The 14360-nt window shown below is 44.8% G+C and overlaps 3 long non-coding RNA genes across 3 annotated transcripts; 1 reads left to right on the forward strand and 2 right to left on the reverse strand.

Annotated features, from left to right (window-relative positions):
* On the reverse strand, positions 1–3564 carry LOC140218763 (uncharacterized). Its single transcript, XR_011894942.1, has 3 exons — positions 2954–3564; positions 2257–2316; positions 1–221 (listed from the first exon to the last, which is right to left on the reverse strand). It is a non-coding gene; the product is annotated as an uncharacterized lncRNA (long non-coding RNA).
* Positions 3565–4627: 1063 nt separating this feature from the next.
* LOC129381577 (uncharacterized) lies at positions 4628–7430 on the forward strand. Its single transcript, XR_008609754.2, has 2 exons — positions 4628–4931; positions 6010–7430. It is a non-coding gene; the product is annotated as an uncharacterized lncRNA (long non-coding RNA).
* Positions 7431–12847: 5417 nt separating this feature from the next.
* On the reverse strand, positions 12848–14360 carry LOC140218764 (uncharacterized). The gene is made up of 3 exons (XR_011894943.1): positions 14177–14360; positions 13865–14063; positions 12848–13205 (listed from the first exon to the last, which is right to left on the reverse strand). It is a non-coding gene; the product is annotated as an uncharacterized lncRNA (long non-coding RNA).

Genomic DNA, 14360 nt, shown 5'->3' on the forward strand with positions numbered 1-14360 from the left:
TCACATACTCATACTTTATTACCTAATAAATTAGAAAAGACGCAGAAAGTGTAATCAACAAGAGTGACAAAAAGCAGCAAAGGTGATTATGGATAAATCTTGAAGATGATTGCCGCCGCTGCCAGAGTAGGCCAGCCTTCGTAGGAGAGCACTTGCTGCCCACAAAAGCTTGCTGTCACAGGCCACGCGTGACGGTTCTTGTAGACATAGGCAAGCAATACCTGCACAGAAGAGGAAAAATAAGGCGAGGGAGGAAATGGGAATATTGAAATCGGAACTTCAATTAGTAATATGTGCTAAGTAAGAAGTTTGCTCACATTAAATATAAATTTAAGCACTCCTTTCTCTTAAATTATGGGTATCTTAAGGTAAAAAGGTTAAAGGTTAAGGTTAAAATGACTAGTATATTTCCTATCATAAGAAGCCAACAAACACTGACACTAAGGACAACATAGGGGAAATTACTTGTGCTTAATAAATGAAATAAAGAAACGATAAATTAATGGAAATTAAAGTGGATGAAAGAACACCTTGCAGCAGGTGGTAACCAAACCCACAACGTTCGCATTTCGCGTGCTATGCTCTACCAATTGAGCTACAGCGGCGTCGTTTTCCCATCCACTTTCTTGGGTATTTATGTGTTCTAGTAGAACCCTGGGAGTGTTAGCCAGTGCCACAACTCGGAGACCTTGTTCCTGCCATATAGTCATTAAGTTGCATAGCAGAGTCAGCCTTTAAATTATTATATGGTGTTTTGTGGCTAAAAAGCCACTTATCAACCTGTGAAACAAGTCTGAGAAGCTTCCTGCAAAATATAATCAGTTTAAAACAGTCATTCACTCTGCAGGTAAATGATGTACTAACTTAATTAAAAAGTTAAATAGCATTTTATATTGTTAAACTAAAAGCAAGTTTGACATTTTGCACTGCCTAGCTGTTGCCTTCTTTTCAAACTTAAACATGACACCGTACAGAGTAAGCAGGTAGCATGCAAAGGAGGATTGGTGATAAAATAGTGTTCCAAAGCAACACTCCTAGCTGGATCAATCACTTTTGTTGATATATTTTCATGTGACCCCAATTGGTTTAGGGCAATACCTCACACAAATGATGCAACACCTTGGATGATGCGTCACACAAAATTGAAAGTATCTCATGATGTGATCAAACGATAACATTGCCCACTGTCTTGGAAGTGTTAACATGCTGTTTGCGCAAGAAAGTGCAAAGTGATTCATATAGGTAGCAAATTCATCAGTGCATCTATAGCCTCAGGTAATTCTGAGAATCTATGTTGACTCGCAGTTGAGAAGCCACTGCACACAAAAAGGTGTATTCAAGTAATGGTCCATGCTGAATAATTTCCCACCTAGTGAAAAGGCAAATGTGGCAGGCTAATGGGCTAGGGCAAATAGATTGCTAAATTCTGATAACACCTCCAATGATATTATTGAAATAGGTGATAAAAAACAGCACAGGTAAAATTGCAGTTATGACAAAATTTTAAAAGCCCCTCTGCAAACTGCTGGAACCCTGAGCATCATGCCTGTTCTACATGCACATATGTTGCAGCGCAATCTACATCTCAGACGCAGGCGCCTCCACACATCACTTTGTGATCTCCTCACAATAAGGTTAAAAAACAGTCTGGCACAAGCTACCTGATGCGATTCATTTTGCAAGCGCCAGCTAAGTGCTGATGGTGGTAGAGCGAAATGGAAGTTTGTCCTTGTATGGAAGCCTCGGCCCATGTTTTATCAATTCTAGCGGCAAAGCACACCTTTTACAGCACACATAAATCTTAAATTACACTGCTTGCTGATGCTGTACAGTAAATTCCTGTAAAGAAACTAAATCACACAGAAAACATTTAGAATACCAAACTATTCAAATACTGGCTTGAATACATTTGTGCATTAGGGAAGCAAGGTGTAATGTACACTGTTGTAGCACATTTTTACTCATGTATGGTACACCTGTATGACACAGCAGAGTTAATTTTTGAGTTCTTACATAGCAATGACTACCTACAGGTACATTTTGTAAGGCTTAGGGAAACTAATTATTAGTAGAACTGTGTATGTACACTGGCACTGAGAAATTGGTTATAATAGTGGCAGCTTATAATGGACCAGCGCAAAAAAAAATGCCCGTTTGTGAGACACCAACTAGCTATTTTACCACGAAGCACTCCCTGGCCTTAACCCATATAAAAAGCACTGGGAGGACCAGAGAGGGTACAGTACATTGGCTTACACTGATCATGATGTCCCGTCATCCAGCTAGCGCCAAGGTACAAGAAGGATGTCCAGCTGTCTACAGAGTGAAAGGAACAAAATAAGATAGCATCAAGTGCAATTAGATAGCATTTGCAATTACAACTAAGGTGACTCAGTCACAGTCATTCAATAATAAGTGCCAAGCTGTCGTGTTTTCACTCCCAGATGAAGCACCTACTAGGTTAAAGGTTTTGCTGCTTATTTAGAACACAACAAGTGAAATTTGTACATCAGCAGACGATTTAATTTGGAATTGTATAGATGAAGTAAACATAGCAGTTATATTTTTTGTTTTGCTATAAAGTGGGAACGCTACAAACTGCATAGTCACTGACACACACGCGCGCACACGCAAGAACAAAAGGACACAAAATAGGGCGAGTTCAGCCTGGTTCAGCATTACAGCCAGCGCGTCGTCTTCGAATGCACTCCTTTCGGTTAGTTCGTGCTACGTCAACCACAAAGACTAACAAGCAGGGCAAAGTTCTGACTGGTGTTGCGGAAGTCGTGGAGCGCGGTAGTGCTGAACGGCTGAACACAAGCAGAACCCTCGTATAAAAGTAATGACGAAAACTCGCAGGGCAGAAGAGCCCATATATCAAGAACTGTCGCGGGTAACACCTAAAAATATTCACATTGTTGACGAAAAACGAAGTGCAATGTATTTCACTTACCGGAAGAAGTGTTATCCGAACGTGCGACGTACAAAGACGCACCGAGACACGAAGGCGGCGAACGCAGATCCCGCCATTGTGGTAGTAAGCCGTCGGCGAAAACACGCAATACAGCCGACGTCACGAAGCACTCATGCAAAACACACGGCAAACAGCATCAGCACAGCTAAATGACTCCAATTAATATCCAGTATAAATGTACAGAACGGCTTAGAATGACGCACAACTGGCATAACGAACCCACGACCAGCCCACGACCGAGACATTGCGGGCGGCAGTGGCCGTTTTTTCATGGATGGATGGATGGATGGTGGCTATACCCTTTGTAACGGGCGGCGGCTGGCGCCACCTAGCCTTTTTCTCCCCTTCCTATTTTATTATTATTATTCTTTTTCCCCTTTCTTTATATCATTTTTTCCTTAACCTAGTTTTCACTCCCCTCCTCTCCCCAATATAACTATCTAACACAGTAGAGGAAACATTATCTCCCCGATTTATGGTGTTATCTATCCCTTGACTTCCTCCACCAATCCTCTAGCCTCCCCTTCGTTACTGCCACTCTTTTCTCGTCTATTTGCCCTCGTTCCCCGGGAAAACCTAATGCCCCTTCCATATCTAACACTGTTCCCTCTGCAAGGGTTATGCGAAGGTCTGTGCATCTCAGCACTATATGCTCAGTGGTCTCCATTTCGGTTCCGCATCCCAATGGGCATTGAAACTCCCTCGGACGTCCGGATAAGATCCTGACGTCCAAGTCCTAGAGCAGTCGTCCTGGGGACATCCAGTGGATATCATTATCGGACTAATTTCAACATCCAGTTCTTATCCTCCTGCGGACATCCTTAGGTCATTCGTGCTGGACATTTCGCCAATGTCCCGAGCAGGACTTCGTTCGGACTTGAGTGACGAACTGCTCTGTTGCTGAGCATTTCTGCACTTGCAAATATCAACGTAGAACCGGCCTTGAGTTCATTCAAGCTAACTACAGCTAACTTTGTTCAGTAGAGGCATCAACGTTTGTCGGCGAAATATCAATGAGTCCTCAAACATGCAGCATAAAATAAACCAAATTCGATCGAATTCTACCTGCCCATGGGATTTTTTTCTTCTGGTGGAGAGCATACAGGCAACCGCGGAGGCAGGTTAATTAGTGGACTGGTTCTAAAGCACAGCGTGATCGTAAAAGCTACTAAGCTTGTGTGGCCGTCTCATTATTATTACTTGCAGAGCCACAGAAACATTTCTGTGGTTAGAGTGCTTACGCGTTATCAAACATATCCTTTTTGGACCATATCACGCTCGCCAGATATCGATGTGACCAGATACCGACTGTCCCATTGTATAGTTGACGTCCACTTACGACGCTTTTCAAATAATATTGAACAGCAGCCTCTCATTTGGAAACTTCAGAAATATTTCTATCATCCCTAAAAACGCAGAAAACGCGTCGCAAGCATACCAATTATGCTACCAGCGCAATCTTTTCTGAAGCTTAGCATACCCTGCATTTTTTTTCGCGGGAGACTATTTCTATTTATCGTTTGGGGCATCCTTCTGGCAGTATTTTTGAAAGTGTGGACCGGCAGAATTTCACTGGTGGCATTAACCCTGTTTTTGTATACACTGCTGTTGTGACAGTTAACAACACGATAATTATTTCCAGCCATCCGAGGCGGCGCCGTCGGAAACAAGAGACGTTTCGCGCGCAGCGCGAGCAGCGCGGGCGCGACCTTGAATGGAAGCGGCGAAAACGTACACCTGTGGGAGGTGCAATCGTTCCGCCAGGAGAGAAACGAGCGCCATGCGAGCGCTGGCGTCTAGGATGAAACTTGGCGTGCGAAAAAGGCGCGAAGGCGAGCGTTTCGCGCGTTTGTGAGTGCATAGGCGCCATTTTCAGTTGTCACTACGGCTGCGCAAGGTGCTCAAGGCTGTTGTTTCTTTCTCCTGGGCTCCTGGCCGGGTTGGCCCAACAGAAAAGGTAAGCTTAAGCGTGCCTGGACTTTATACTATACTATGTGTTGTCGGTATGTTCTACAGGCCACATATGCGCAGTAGTTCGCGTGAGCGGCTTTCTTTTAGTCGCACATATGCAAGGAGGTGCTGCTGTACGCGATTGCTTGCGGTCGCATACGTCGCTGGGAGCTGCTACTCACTATTAATACTCTGTAGCGCACGCAAAGTATGCAGAGAGCTCGCAAGAGATTTGCTGAAGAGACAGCGGCACGGGAGACGAAGAAATCCTTTCAACTTCTCCATTCTCCGTGCACCGGGCAGGAGTGTTCTCCGACCAGTCCATCTGTTGTTTCGCAGTCCTTGTGCAAACGGTTGGAAACCGTACCTTGTGTTAACGTGAACGAAATCGTTCAGAAACCCGAGTAGTCAGAATATGACACACTTTCAGAAGACTCCACATTCTGTGACCGCGATTACTCCGGGCGATTGAGATTCGGTGCGGATGGCTTTCCACTTCGTGAGTCAAGCAGCAATGTATGCATATTTAATTTCTATAGTAACACATGATAAAATTGAAAATTTTTCTATTAGCTGGTGAGATTGTAAATGTGGCATTTAATACTAGTAATACTTTGGGATCTCCTAAACATACTGGCTTGTATATGCCTAAACATACAGCACAGCTGTATAATTGAGCCTTTACCCCACCGTCAAGGTATCTAATTAGTAAAGAAATCCTAAAATTAGCAGCTTTGAGACCTAGGCTAATTTGGAGCAAACTTTTAAAATATGCGCGCTGTATTGCAATGTCAGGTGATTGTAAGTTTACACTATTAAACAAACTATTCTCATAAAATCGTGTTTGCAGTCTTTTGCTTCATAAATTGGTAACTCGTTCCATGGAAGAAATATTTTTATTTTTGTTTTGGCGTGGTTGTTGCAGGCAGGTAATTTTTGAGCTCGCAGTCAGGTTTGTTAATTTATTATGTATCTTTCCTAGTACAAAATAGGAGGTGTTTTGCCATATTATGGTGGTGACAACATTGAGATTTTATTACTGGTCACAGTTTTCGAACTTGTTCAAGCATGTGTTCTTTCTTCAGATGCGTTATGCCACTATTGAATTCACCAAAGCTGAAGAAGTGGATCGAAGTTGTTCCTACATGTTGGATCTCCGACAACAAGTGTTGGTGGCCAGCTCACGCAAAGCCCGAAAAGCTTACGTCAATGGTGAAAAAAATCACACCCGGTGGAATCAACGTGGAAACAGTTTGACATTTCTGTAAAAGGGTTATTGGTGGGAGCCATGTTTTGGTATGGTGATCTTTTAGAACAAAATGAGAGTCAAAACTTATTGACCATTGCATTGTCATTTCTTGTTCAGCCACATACGATCATGCACGTAAAAAGCTGAATAAAAGTCAGTTCACATCGAACCTGAGCAGTGACCCTGACATGATTCAAAAAAGAGGCTGCCGAGCACCATTTGTATACACAGACTCGGATTAAAGTGACTCGCAACCTTCTCCAAGCTCTGTGAAGCAGCTGCGAATCCCAGAGGTTCCCGAAGATTTTCCGCAGAGTGAAGTAAATGTGGTCACTACAGCTTTGTAACGCAAAAAATGTAGCTGTTGTAAATAAAACATAATGATTACTTTATTCGTACGATGGTGCCCCTTTAAAGCTTTCTCGTAGTTTGATTGCTTGCTCTGTCTAACATCTGTGAATGTGTCCCATGTTTTGTCCATCTGTGCAAGAGAGCTCTGTGGGGACAACAGTGCCATTCAGGTTCTATGAGCCCGAGTTCATTTGCTGTTTCCAAGGTATTGCTAGAATTCGAAAAAAGGCACGGTCCAAATAATTCAGGTCTCAGCTGTGTGATATTTTAGGTGTGAGGCTTGCCAGTACCTTTATGTTCCTTAGTCATTACTGAATGTAGTGAAATGTGATAGCGTACTGATTGCCAACTTTTTTTCGGGGATTCGACGAGCCTCACCTCACGATTCATTCACGCAAATGAAACAGTCAATGCCTGTGCTCTCTTCATGTCTCGTATTCCATGTGGCATACTGTGCTTTTTTTTTTTCATGTTCCCTGATGTTAAGGTGAAGAATAAGTGTATTGCAGTGAAAGAAGTGTACCATGCTTTTGAAGTACACTGAGGGCTACACCTGGTCCTGCCTACCTTGATGTTTCTAAATATGTATTACCGATAGTGGTGCTTAATAGACGTTCTTATATTATGTGATCTCATTTCACTCTTGTAGCACTTGGGGGCTGGAAATTTTAATGTACTGCTGTAAAAGCTGTCACCTGCAGCCTTTGTCTTAGTTTGTGGTAATAAGTTGTTGACATTTATTATAATGCAGGACTGTCACATGCATTCTGTCTCTGAATCTTATAGGTTTGCAGTATCTTGTCTCGTGACCAGTTCTGTATTTGAATACTTGTAACACTTGCATTACTAGCGACTCTGTATTAAATCGAGCTTTTGTAATAGAAATGAATAAAAATATCTGTGAAAGTGATTGTCTCTCCATTTTATGTAAACTTAGCTTGCTTTGGAATCTGCGTTCCATGGGTGCAAGTTGTACTTTCATTAGTACATGTCAGTACTGCATCATCTTTGCAGCACAGATTCTACAGAAGGCCAATGTTTACGCTAACTGTGCGTTCACAAACGGCCCATTTAAATAAAAATGAACATCCTGCAGACATCCCTTAATGGTCCACGGTTCGTCGTACGGATGTCTGACGGACATTTAGCAATGAAAACATAAACAAATTCTTGCATCCGTGGAACATCCGTATATCCGTTCTAGACATCCGCGGGACACCCCTCGGACTGCCAATTAGTATGCGCCTGGTAGTCCTGTGGATGTCCGCCGTACGCCCTTAGGCTATCTGCGGACGTCCTATGGATGACCAAGATATCCAGAATCGGTAGTCCAGTGGATGTCCAGAGGAGTTCACATGCCCATTGGGATGCTGTGCACCGAAGGTCCACGTCTTCAAATTTAGCCCTGTATGTTTTCGTTCTCAAAACCCCCGTCCTAGCTTCGAATAATAGTGAGCTGCCCCGCGAGTTATCAAATAAGAGCTCTCTCTTAATCTCCTGTTTTTGTGCCCTATACATTGATAGCGCTGGCTTTCCGAGCATTCTTTCTTCCCACATTTTTCTTTCCGTCTCCTTCACCTCCTTTCCCACACTAGAACCACGTTGGACCCCCTCCCTCGGCTGTAGGTATCTATTCCTCAGCTTCCTCGTTCTGAGTGTCCACTTTGTGTTCAAACTTTTCATGTACAGATATTTGTACACTTTTCCTGCCCACCTTTTTTCCTCCAGTGCTGGGAGTCTCTGTTCAAATTTTAGTTTATTTATTGCCTCTCTACCTTCGAATGACGTCCATCCCATGTCCCCCTGCACTCCCTCATTAGGGGTGTTCCCGTGTGCTCCTAAGGCCAACCTGCCTACACTTCTCTGTCTCGTTTCCATGCATGCCTGAACTTCCGATATCATGCACAGTACTGAATTTCCGAATGTGAGGCCAGGTACCATAACCCCTTTCCATACGCCCCTAACCACCTCGTACCTATTATAGTTCCAAAGTGCCTTATGTTTCATTACAGCTGAGTTCCTTTTCGCTTTTTCAATCATAATTTTTTCCTGTTCTTCCAAGTACTTTTTGCCCTCGTTTAGCCATATGCCCAAATACTTGTATTTTTCAACATGATCAATCTTAGTGCTTTGTATTTCCAATGGTTCCCCCCTTTCTTCATTGTATACTATTATCCCAGACTTCTCTCTACTGAATTGCAGTCCCAATTTTTCTCCCTCCTCTCCACATATGTTCATTAGTTCCTGTAGCTCTACTCGGGTGTCAGCAAGCAGTACAATATCATCTGCATACATCAGTCCGGCTAGTACTTGAGCTACCTTCTGCCCTTCCAGCATATAGCTTATGTCAGTTCCTATTGTGCTCTGTTCTAGTCTCTTTTCCATTTGGCTCATGTAAATCATAAAAAGCAGAGGCGACAATGGACAGCCCTGCCTGAGACCTCTTCTTATTTTAGCTGGCTTTGTAGTTTCCCCCTCCCATGTTATCTCTACCTCATTATCTGTATAAACTTGTTGTAGGAACTCAATCATCTTTCTATCTAGACCATATTCCCTCAACTGGCTCCATAACTTTTCTGGGTTTACATTATCATAGGCTCCTCTAATGTCTAAAAAAGCTATCCATAGCGGTTTCTGCCTGGCTGTCGCTATCTCTATGCACTGTGTTATAACAAATAAATTATCATCTAGCCGTCTGTTCCTTCTAAATCCATTCTGCAGTTCTCCCAAGATCTCTTCACGTTCTGCCCATTCCTCCATTCTCTTTTTCACCATCTGCATTGCTACTCTGTATATGACTGATGTGATAGTTATTGGCCTGTAGGATTTAATGTTGTCCTTGCTTCCCTTACCTTTGTAAACTAATATCATTCTGCTTGATTTCCAGTCCTGTGGAACATCTCCCCCTACTACTATTTGTTCAATAAGTTGTCGTAATTTTAATTTACTTTTCTGGCCTAATATGCTTATCAATTTCATAGGTATGCCATCAGGTCCTGTCGCTGTTCCCACGGGGACCTTGTGTTCAATTTTGTCCCATTCCTTACTTGTCATCCTTCTGTACTCCTCCTCTAATTCTGTCCTGCTGTTGTCATTGTTCTCCATTTCGCTACCCACTGGCTCTGCAAATGTTGCCTCTATTGTTAACCTAATATATTCCTGAGCTTCCTCTCCCTCTACCTTTGTTCCTTCTGGTGTGGTCAGTGTGGTCAGACACCAGACCACACCAGTGGTAGGGTGGCTAGAAGGGGAGGTGTGAATACCGGCGGCGCGAACGTGACCCCACAGCGCACCGATGCCGCGGGGCGGCGCTGTTGACCAAGGCGGGGTAAGCACGCAGCCGAAATGAGCGCCTCGCCAGCCTCACGTCAGCTGCATCTCTACCACCGAAGTGAAAGTGAGCCCGTTTCGGGTATCGCGCGCTTTCTGCGAGCGTCAAAGAATGAATCTTTATCATGACAACAATGTTATGTCAGCCCACATCATTACTCCTGTGAAATTTTACGGGCCAAGTTCGCACTGTATCGAGATTAAAACGCGTTTCGTCTGTGCGCATTTCGTGAGCTGGCTTTGGGTGTTAGGGGCTAGTGGGGGGCTTCGAAATAATTTCGACCACTTCGGGCTCTTTAACGCGCACTGACATCATACGGCACACGGGCGCCTTGCATATCGGCTCCCTGAAAATGCGACCGTCGTCCTCGAGATCAGCAGTCAATCACCCTATGCGTGCCGTAAGACCTGTAAACTGCAGACATTACCTGATAAAGTCTGGACGTATTTACAAACCACTTTTTGTCTGCGCTTGCAGACCTGTAGCATGTCATTTTGACGCTCATATAAGGAATTTACTATGATTGCAGACAGTGAAGCAACAGATCTGGTCATGAAATCGTTTATTTACAAGTGAGCAAAAAAATTTACAACACACAAGGTTTCAGTGTTTTCCGTTTCTTCTCACTGCTCTGCTGATTGACACCTTTAAGCAAAAAGTGAATCCTTGAGAGGCAATAAAAACGTATAACTATGCTTTCAGGGTAGCAGAATGGTCTAGGCAACCAATCTTTGACATTTAACCAATTGACTGCAAAATCTCGGCCGCAGCTTTGGCATGCTAGCGTGTTACACTGAATTAAAAATTATAGGGTTCTACGTGCCAAAACCACTTTCTGATTATGAGGCACGCCGTAGTGGAGGGCTCCGGAAATTTTGACCACCTGGGGTTCTTTAACGTGCACCTAGATCTAAGTACACGGGTGTTTTCACATTTCGCCCCCATCAAAATGCGGCCGCCGTGGCCGGGATTCGATCCCACGACCTCGTGCTCAGCAGCCCAACACCATAGCCACTGACCAACCACGGCGGGTGTTACACTGAATAAACGAGTGAGCTTGTTTTCAAGGGCATTGTCCAGCTTATAGAACGATTCTGAGGGATATAAAAGGCCCTCAAGGTCCCACTCTTTGGATGCCTCTGGTGGAAGCTTTCTGGGGATATTGCCTTTATGGTGCTTCGCAGTCTTCACAATGTGTGGGCAAAACACGCCTTCTCGCCACATAACCTGCAATGTAATAAACTAGCCGTGCGTCGCTGCGGTGCTCAACATAACTTTGGTGGTCCACAGCATCTCGCCCTCGAATGACGGAATGTCGGGAGGAACACTCCAAAACAGGCGACGAGACCAACTGGCAGCGGAGGGCGCAGGCCAGCGCGGGAGTACCACGCCGTAATACCACGCCGCGAGCAGCAGCGCCTCGTTCCCCCTGGTGGCATCGGTGCGCAAGGGGGTCACGCGCTCCCGAAGGAAAGCGCCGCCGGTATTCACACCTCCCCTTCTAGCCACCCTACCAGTGGTCTGGTGTGGTCAGTGTGCCTCCCAGTGTTTCCAGCACAGAATGAGATGTCCGACAAATTTGGATTGTGTCGCCGAAGTGATCGCAGCGCGGTGGCTCTGTGACACCGCTGTGCAACGCCGGCGTTTCGCTCCTGCTGCTGTCAGTATACCCCTGCGCGAGCATAGAATGGCTTCCAGGCGTCGTGTGCGCGCCCCGTATGGAAAACAATAACACGCCCTTGATTGTTGAAGTTCTGGTGTGAAATTATTTAATATCAAAGCCAATTAACTTATGTTGCTTCCAACGAGTTCGATTTGTCTGTGGCGTCTTTTATTCGCTAACGCCGACGGCCAACGGTAACCGCACTTTTAACACGCCGTTTGGCATTTTATGCACTTTTAGACAAAAAGATCTAGAAAAGTTCTTGAGTTAGACATTCTGAATGCGTTTACCAAAACAGACTCTAGCGACACCAGTAGTGGGTTTTGCCGCAGATAGAATATGTACTAGCATATTCCAAGTGCTGAGGTTATGTTTAGAAGAAATTTTATTTTCAGTCTTATCATAGACCAAGACGTCTATAGCCGTTTGTAGCCGTTTCAAGAAGTTTTTAAGAGGTTCTGTGTTTCGTGGGGTGGGACGTAATGTGGGACGTAATTCGTTTCTCCTTCCGCTAGCCACCATACTCCCGCTTTCGCTCTGCTGTCGGCTCTGTCTTGGCTCTGTTTCTGGCCGCGCGTTTGCGTTTTGCGCAGAAAAGCCGTAGCGCCGTCTGCGGACGCCGTTCTACTCACCGTTGGCGCAACGTCACTATGAGACCATGATGTCAGTACAAGGAGGATATATAAAACTTGCTGGAGTGGAAGCCGCCTATACGCGCCTATGGGCAAGGGTGAAGCCGCGCCGAACGGCCGGCGGCCATCTTACCAGAGGCAAAAGGCAACGGCGCAACCGCGCCTGTCCGCGCTTCTACTTTTTCGCGCTGCTCATGAAGGCGCTAGCATTCAGAAACCAATGAAAACAAGTGCTTCTGGTTGTAAACGGTTATCTCCCATCAACTGTAGCAGCCAACTGGCGTGAAGAAGGCTATATAACTGCTGAAATATTAAGGAGAAAAGCATAGCGCAGCCGCGCTTTTTCGCGTTTACAAAGCAACGCTAACGAGCGGTTCTAGTATTAAACGTCTATTTTTCTTCAACCAGAGGGAAACTGGCATGTACAAGGCAGTTTGCCAGTTCAAAGATTAAGCAGAAAAGCTTAGCACTGCCGCGCTCATGCTTTTCCGCGCTGCGGATGACGTTGCTCGCATTTACAGAGCAACAAAAACGAGTGGTTCTAGTTATATCCATTTATTTTCCATCAGCTAGCAGAACTGGCATGTAAAAGGCAGTGTAACTGTACAAATATTAAGGAGAAAAGCGTAATGCAGCTGCGCTCGCGCTTTTTCGCTTTGCTGATGCAGCTGCTCCCATTTAGAAAGGAATGCAAATCTGTGGTTCTAGTTGTAGTCGTTTATTTACCATCAACCAGCAGCCAACTGATACGCAGAAGGAAGTTCAAATGAGCAGATATTAAGGAGAAAGTCTCACTTACAGTCAAGAACACCATGACAAACACCCTACTGGTGATTGAAAATAATCACCCTCGACAAAAGTGGTCTCACTTTGTTTTTGATCAGTTCACAGTTTCGTTCTTTCGTCATGTGGTGTATTCTCACTTTTATATATTCTTCAGCGATTTTCTTGCAAAAAATATAAATATGGTTATCAAGTGGATCAAGATCAAGGATGTGGTCCTCCAGTTTCTGGAACCAGTCTTCATGCTTGCGGCCTGGACGCTTCCATTTCACCTGAAATAGACGCCATATGTACATCTGATGAGTCTCAAGTCAGAGAAAAATAAGAGCAGTAGTAAAGCTATGCCTCGTTTGCTACCAAAACTTACTGCTTCATAAAGGTGGATGTATGTTATTTTCAAATTTTGCTTAAGCATCTTTTCAAATCATTAGCCTGTTTATTTTGTTTAGCATCTGAGCTTGCATATTAATTAGATCTCTTTACGTCACCACCGACGCGCGCTTACTGAACAGATTTGCAGACTGGAGCCGCATCTGCAGCCTACGGTTATGAGTAGCAGTTTTCGTACTTTTTATCCTATGAAAATGAAAAAAAAAAATTGAAGCTGTGCAAAATCTAGGCGCAATAGCGGTCTCTATCCAATGTCATGGTTACAGCTTAGCTGAGGCGACCCTGCCAGACGGCAAATTTGGTGTAATTTTCATAGAATGCCATTCAAAGGTAATATTAGCTGTGACAATGGTAAATTTAATGACATTAGTTGAAAACGACATCCGCGGTCTAATGAGCTCGAGAAACTCAGTCGCATTTCTCGCTTTTGCAGCTGGCAGGGCACACAGTGTTGATTTTTATCCGACTTATGAACGGTCACTTCTTCTCAACGGAAACGAGACCGCCACAAATACATCGCGCGACGTTCTAACATACTCACGGGCTTCTGTAGATGCTCCGGAAACGCAGGGAACACCGAAGGAACACTACCCGCACGCAGTCGTGTTGTCTGTCCGGTGCGGTCGAAGCACTCCGGCGCGAAATGCACACAGCAAAGGCGATCTCCATCTTTCGCATGCCACCTTTCACGGCGAACAGCCCCCTCCCACAGGCTCCGCAGCTCCGGATCTTTTGGAAACCTGTCGGCAATTCCAGGACTATTAGTCGTTGCGCACACACACACAACTTATCAGTTGACATCCATCGGCCACGCGAGCGTAGTGGCTCAATGAACGTGTTCTCGTGTACTTACAGGTGAAACGTGAGGCCACAACGCTTCTTCAGCCTGTTCGCACATCCGTAGGCAACGCAAGAGGCAACCATAATCAAATCGATGGTGTTTACATGCCCCTCACATCAAATTGCACTGCATACCAACTCACGAAAACAGCAGCGAGAGCCGGTGCCGCCGGCGCCGAGCGCGCTTTCTGCCTCTG

The sequence above is a fragment of the Dermacentor andersoni genome, chromosome 6 (genome assembly GCF_023375885.2).
Source record: "Dermacentor andersoni chromosome 6, qqDerAnde1_hic_scaffold, whole genome shotgun sequence".
NCBI lineage: Eukaryota > Metazoa > Arthropoda > Arachnida > Ixodida > Ixodidae > Dermacentor > Dermacentor andersoni.